This window comes from Physeter macrocephalus, chromosome 10 (genome assembly GCF_002837175.3).
Source record: "Physeter macrocephalus isolate SW-GA chromosome 10, ASM283717v5, whole genome shotgun sequence".
Classification (NCBI taxonomy): Eukaryota; Metazoa; Chordata; class Mammalia; order Artiodactyla; family Physeteridae; genus Physeter; species Physeter macrocephalus.
In genome coordinates, this window is record NC_041223.1 from 74,157,441 (window position 1) to 74,164,680 (window position 7,240).

Genomic DNA, 7,240 nt, shown 5'->3' on the forward strand with positions numbered 1-7,240 from the left:
AGCTTAAAATTAACCTATTTACCTGTTCACTTGGTTGTTTTCCATCCAAATCTAAATGCTGATTCTCTTTATAAAATTTAATAATGCATCTATTTATTTTGTAGAATCAAGATGAAGTAAAAACTTATACCTGAAGTTGCCAGATAATCAATATTATTTACATAAAACACAACAATCTAAATACAGTTTGCATCCACAGCCACAACTTTTTCCTAACCCTCCAAATTAATAATTAATCCTAATTCTAATATTTGAGATAAAATGGAAAAATTGTTGTGTCATAAAACACAGAGTTGGTACATTTCTGACAAATAAATCAGATAAACCATTAGATCTTACTAAGTTGTTAGAACTTAGTTATTCTTCATTTATAAGATTTTTCATGACATGAAGAGCTGTCTTATCTGCCCAATAGAGGCATAAACTGCACATTATTAAGTCAGAGAGATCTTAATTCAGAGATTCTCATTTCTAGTGACAACCTACTCACTGAGCATCCTTCCAACTCTGTTGTACTCATTGGGCCTGTACGCCATCATCTAACCTACTAATCAAATTATCATTAGCTCCTCCTCATTATAATTGGACTCTTCCTGCACTAAACCTCAAGATTAACTGTTTTAACCCCAGCTTATTCTCCCACCAGTCTAGTTGTATATTGACTGTGGTTATTTTCACAATTGTTTATCATAGTTGTGCTAGTTATTGCATACATGCAATTTAATTATTATGTAAACTAATATGAAGAAAGATATTTAACATTTCTTCAAATCTAAGCTGAATGTTTTAGAAAGACGTGAAAATAATACATGTCTTAGTTTGGGCTTCTGTAACAAAAATACCATAGAATGGGTAGCTTATAAACAATAGTAATTTATTTCTCACAGTTCTGGAGCCTGGAAAGTTCAAGATCAAGAACAGATTCAACGTCTGGGGAGGGCAGCTTCCTGATTCATAGACGGCTGCCTTCTCACTGTGTCCTAACTTTACAGAAAGGGTGAGGGAGCTCTCTGGAGTCTCTTTCATAAGGGCACTAATCCAATTTATGAGAGATCAGTTCATAGCAGTATATGTCAAATACAAATTGTTGAATTCCATTTGGGTAATACAAATGTAAAAAAAAAAATTAAGACAATTTGTTAAATTTAGAATTCTCTTTCAGATTATCTTACAATGGTTTATAATATCTAGCATCCAAAAAAACAAACAAAAAATCTTATATTATTCTTATATGATGCCCTATGATAATGGTGTTTTGCAAGAAAGACAATATGAGATTCAAACCAATGGAAGTATACTCAAAAAAAGGCATTGTTCCAAATTCAATATGTTGGTTAACAAATGTATAATTATACAGCTCAATTTAAAATAATATGTTTAAAATATTCACTCTTTTTTATGATTCCTTATTTCTGCTGACTTTCTTGATTAACCAACCAATTTTCTTACCTGATTGTTTAGGATAAAATACATCTTTTACCTTTATAAACTTTTCTTAAAAATGTTGATGAGGCCTTTTGGGGAGAAATGCCACATTTAATACATGCACTTACTTTTGTCTCTTTCAAAAAAAAGTTAACAAAAAACCATAAGCAAAAAGGGAGAAAAGAAAATGGAAATGGGGACAAAAGAAAAAAGATTTGGGTGGAATAAAGCAGTAAGACAAATTGTACCAAACATTTAACAAAACTCAGAGAGCTATTCCTATATAATTAGTGAGGAAACCCAGGAAACAATGCAGTGTACCACATAGAACTTTCCAAAAATAAGAGAAATAAAACAAAGAAATGGAAAATAAGAGGGAAGGGATTAAAAAAGAAAAAGATGACCAATCCAGGAGGTTCAGCATATGAATAATAAAAGATTCAGAAAAAGATGAGAGAAAATAGAGTGAAATAAATCTTCAAAAATATTTATTTCCCAGAATTGAAGGGCATGAGTTTCCAGAATGAAATGGTACACTGAATACCTAGCTAAGTAGATTATAATTGATACAAGACTCACCGTCATAAAATTTCAGTATGCTAGCACATACCATGGATGAGGAATCAGAATGAACTCAGACTTCTTAATAGCAACACTGGAACTTAGAAAACAATGGAGAAAGAATTTCAGAATCATGTGGGAAATTGTCTAACCCATAATTCTATACTGAGTCAAAACTAACAATCAAGTGAAGAGCAAAATGAAGACATGTTTCACATACCACTCATATACTTTTCTCAAAAAACTGATGAAAGATACGTTCCTCTGAAATAGGAAACCAATACAGAGGAAAACCATAAAACCATGTAACAGGAGATCCAAATGGAAGAGAGTAAAGGGAATCCCCAGGAAACTGATAAGGTGAAATCTCAGAATGACAGCTGAATGAAATATATGATACTACTTTACTTTTATAAACAGTAAAGTACTATCAGATATGTTCAGGACAAAAGCCCAAGAAATAATTTACAAGAAGAATAAGTTAATAAAATACCTCTTGTACATGAATGTTGGGAAATGATTGAGATTGAATTTTAATATATATATGGGATATTAAGCAACTAGGAAAAAAAGACAATTATTAACTCTGAAACCACACACCTTGGATAGGACTTGAAGCCAGCTGCACTTCAGATTGGGACTTGAACCCACAGTCTCTGACATAGAAGGGAACTCAAACCCACAGTCTTTTGATGGAAACTGCACACCTCATCTCAGGACTTACTGAAGTTCAGGTTCTTTTGTCTCAGCACAGAGAGAATTCAGCAAGAGGCAAAGTGACAGCGAGGGATACTTGTGAGAGATACAAGCAGGTAAGCAAAGGAGTACAGCCCTAAGAACAAAGAGCATTACATTTTTAAAATCAAAGAAAAAGTGAGATGGGAAAAGACTCCCTTCTTCCTCATTTTTGGGTAGACATCAAGGCTTATGTTATTAGTTCCTCCTTTGACCCTATATCGTATAACAAGGACTGTCATGGTGCTATTTAAATCATAGGTATATTAACAAAGTGGTGGTAACGTATACTAAAATATGGTGATTCATCCCAGGTTTTGGTATAATGTCCCCTTTCACCTAGTTTCTTTCCCCTTTCACTTGTATTCCTGTCTTGGCTACATGCAGAGATTCTACTCTTCGAGGACCATTAACTCCCTGACTTCATGTAACAAGATTCAGACCCCATATCTATTGTCATGTGTTTTAATTATCAGGGTTTGTGGCTTGAGTGTGCCTGGTGCTTAAATGCACCTGGTCTTCCTTCAAGGTAAAATAGATTGTTGCTAGGTTACTGGATTCTTTTCTTAAGTGGTCACTGGCTTACAACAGTCTTCCAAACTCCCTTAAAATTCCCTTTCTTCCTTTAATCTTCTAGTAGGATTTCTAAACTAACTATTTAATTATACTACTCTATGCCTATCAACTCCATGGAAAAGAAAAAATTATATGGACAAGGAAAAATTATATAATAATACTACATGGCTCAACTGTGGATAGCTTTACAATTGTGAATTACATTTACAATGTAAAGACTAAATATTTATTCTACTAAAATTGCAATACTTTATTAGGATGATTAGGAAAATTGAAAGTGTGCATGTGCATTCAGAGAGGAGGGAGGAAAAATAGCTAAATACTCATTTATCCAATGTGAGAAGTCAGTAGTTAATGCCAAACAATTACAGATGAATAAATAGTAATTTAAGTACAGTTTTTAGACATATTGAGTACAAACAAAAGATTGAGCTAAAGAAATTGAGAATGGATGTCTTTGGAGGAGAAAGAGAGGTGGAACAAAGACCTGTTTCACTCTTTAAACCATGTGCATTTATAACTTTAATGATTGGAGACAAGTTGGCAGAGTAGAACAACTTGAGCTCGCCTCCTCTCGTGAAAACACCAAAATCGGAACAAACTGCTGAACAGTCATCAACAAAAAAAGACTGGAACCTACCAAAAAAGATATTCTACATCCAAAGAAAAAGAAGAAGCCACAATGAGACAGTAGGGAGGGGCAATTTTGCAATATAATCAAATCCCATGCCTGCCAGGTGGGTGACCCACAAACTGGAAAATAATTATATTGCAAACGTTCTCCCACAGGAGTGAGAGTTCTGAGTCCCATATCAGGCTCCCAAGCCTGGGGTCTGGCATCAGGAGAAGGAGTCCACAGAGCATTTGACACTGAAGGCCAGCAGGGCTTGAGTTCAGGAGCCCCACAGGACAGGGGTAAACAGAGACTCCACTATTGGAGGGTGCACACAAGTTTTCACGTGGACTGGGACCCAGGACAAAGCAGGGACTCCATAGGACCCTGGGCCAGACCTAACTGCAGGTTTTGGAGTGTCTCCAGGGGAGGAGGGATTCAGCAATGGCCCACAGTGGGAGGCAAGGACACTGGTGGTGGAAGCCCCTAGAGAATATTCCTAGGCATGATCACTTCTGTAGGTCACCATTTTGGCACCAAGACCTGGTCCCACTCAACAGCCTGCAAGTTCCACGGCTGGGGCACCTCAGGCCAAACAAGCAACATGGTGGGAACACAGCCCCACCCATCAGGCAGGCTTCATAAAGTCCTCCTGAGCCCACAGCCACCTCTAGACACACCCCTTGACACAGGCCTGCCCACCAGAGGGACAAGACCCAGCTCCACTCACCAGTGAGCTTCAGTCCCTCTTACCAGGAAGCCTGCACAAGCCCCTGGACCAACTTCACCCATGAAGGGGCAGACTCCAGAAGCAAGAAGAACTACAATTCAGCAGCCTGCAGAATAGAGACCACAACACAGAAAACTAGACAAAATGAGACAGCAGAGAAATGTGTTCCAGACGAAGGAACAAGATAAAACCCCAGAAGAACACCTATGTGAAGTGGAGATAAGCAATATGTCTGAAAAAGAATTCAGAATAATGATAGTAAATATGATCCAAGATCTCAGAAAAAGAATGGAGGCACAGATGGAGAAGGTATAGGAAATGTTTAACAAAGAGCTAGTAGATTTAAAGAACAAACAAACAGAGATGAGCAATACAATAACTGAAATGAAAAATATGCTAGAAGGAATCAATAGCAGAATAACTGAGGCAGAACAACGAATAAGTGAGCTGGAAGACAGATTGGTGGAAATCACTGCTGTGGAACAGAATAAAGAAAAAAGAAATGAGGACAGTCTAAGAGACTTCTAGGACAACATTAAACACACCAACATTCACATTATAGAGGTCCCACAAGGAAAAGAGAGAGAGAAAGGGCCTGAGAAAATATCTGAAGAGATAATAAATGAAAATTTCCCTAACATGGGAAAGGAAACACTCACTCAAGTCCAGGAAGCACAGAGAGTCCCATACAGGACAAACCCAAGGAGGAACACGCCAAGACACATATTAATCAATTTGACAAAAAACAGAAAAAATTAAAAGCAGCAAGAGAAAAGCAACAAATAACATACAGGGGATTCCCCATAAGGCTATCAGCTGATTTTTCAGCAGAAACTCTGCAGGCCAGAGGGAGTGGCACAATATATTTAAAGTGGTGAAATGGAAAAACCTACAACGAAGAGTACTCCACAGCAAGTCTCTCATTCAGATTTGACAGAGAAATAAAAAGTTTTACAGACAAGGAAAAGCTAAGCAAATTCAGCACCACCAAAGCAGCTTTACAGCAAATGCTAAAGGAATTTCTCTAGGCAGAAAAGAAAAGCCCACAAATGGGCTTCCCTGGTGGCGCAGTGGTTGCGCGTCTGCCTGCCGATGCAGGGGAACCGGGTTCGCGCCCTGGTCTGGGAGGATCCCACAGGCCGCGGAGCGGCCGGGCCCATGAGCCATGGCCGCTGGGCCTGCACGTCCGGAGCCTGTGCTCCACAATGGGAGAGGCCACAGCAGTGAGAGGCCCGCGTAATGCAAAAAAAAAAAAAAAAAAAAAAAGAAAAGCCCACAACTAGAAACAAGAAAATTTTAAATGGGAAAGCTCACCAGTAAAGGCAAACATACAGTAAAGGTAAGAAATCACCCACACATAAATACAATATCAAAACCAGCAATTGTGAGAAGAGGAGAGTGCAAATGTAGGATATTGGAAATGCACTTGAAATTAAGAGAACAACAACTTAAAACAATGTTGTATGTATATAGACTGCTCTATCAAAACTTCATGGTAACCTTAAACCAAAAATCTACAATAGATACACACACAAAAAAGAAAAGGCAACCCAAACACAACACTAAAGATAGCCATCAAATCACAAGACAACAGACTAAATGAGAAAGGGGAAAAACCTACAAAAACAAATCCAAAACAATTAACAAAATGGTAATAAGAACATACATATTGATAATTACCTTAAATGTAAATGGATTAAATGCTCCAACCAAAAGACATAGACTGGATGAATGGATACAAAAATAAGACCCATCTATATGCTGTCTAGAAGAGAACAACTTCAGCTCTAGGGACACATACAGACTGAAAGTGAGGGGATGGAAAAAGGTATTTTAAACAAATGGAAATCAAAAGAAAGCTGGAGTAGCAACACTCATATCAGAAAAAAATAAACTTTAAAATAAAGACTGTTATAAGAGGCAAAGAAGGACACCACATAAAGATCAAGGTATCAATCAAAGAAGAAGATATAACGATTGTAAATATATATGCACCCAACATAAGAGCACCTCAAGATATAAGGCAAATGCTAACAGCCATAAAAGGGGAAAATGACAGTAACACAAAAATAGTGAGAGAGTTTACCACCCCACTTTCATCAATGGACAGATCATCCAGACAGAAAATCAATAAGGAAAGCACAGGCCTTAAATGACACATTAGATCAGTTGGAATTAATTGATATTTATAGAGCATTACATCTGAAAGCAACAGAATATACATTCTTTTCAAGTAAATATGGAACCTTCTCCAGGATAGACCACATCCTGGGCCACAAATCTAGCCTCAGTAAATTTAAGAAAATTGAAGTCATATCAACCATCTTTCCTAACCACAATGCTATGAGATTAGAAATCTCATACAAGAAAATAACTGTAAAAAACACAAACACGTGTAGACTAAACAACATGTTATTAAACAACCAATAGATCACTGAAGCAATCAAAGAGGAAATAATAAATACCTAGAAACAAATGAAAAAAAAAAAACACGATGATCCAAAACCTTTAGGACAAAGCAAAAGCAGTTCTAAGAGGGAAGTTTATAGCAATACAATCTTACCTCAAGAAACAAGAAAAATCTCAAATAAACAACAAGC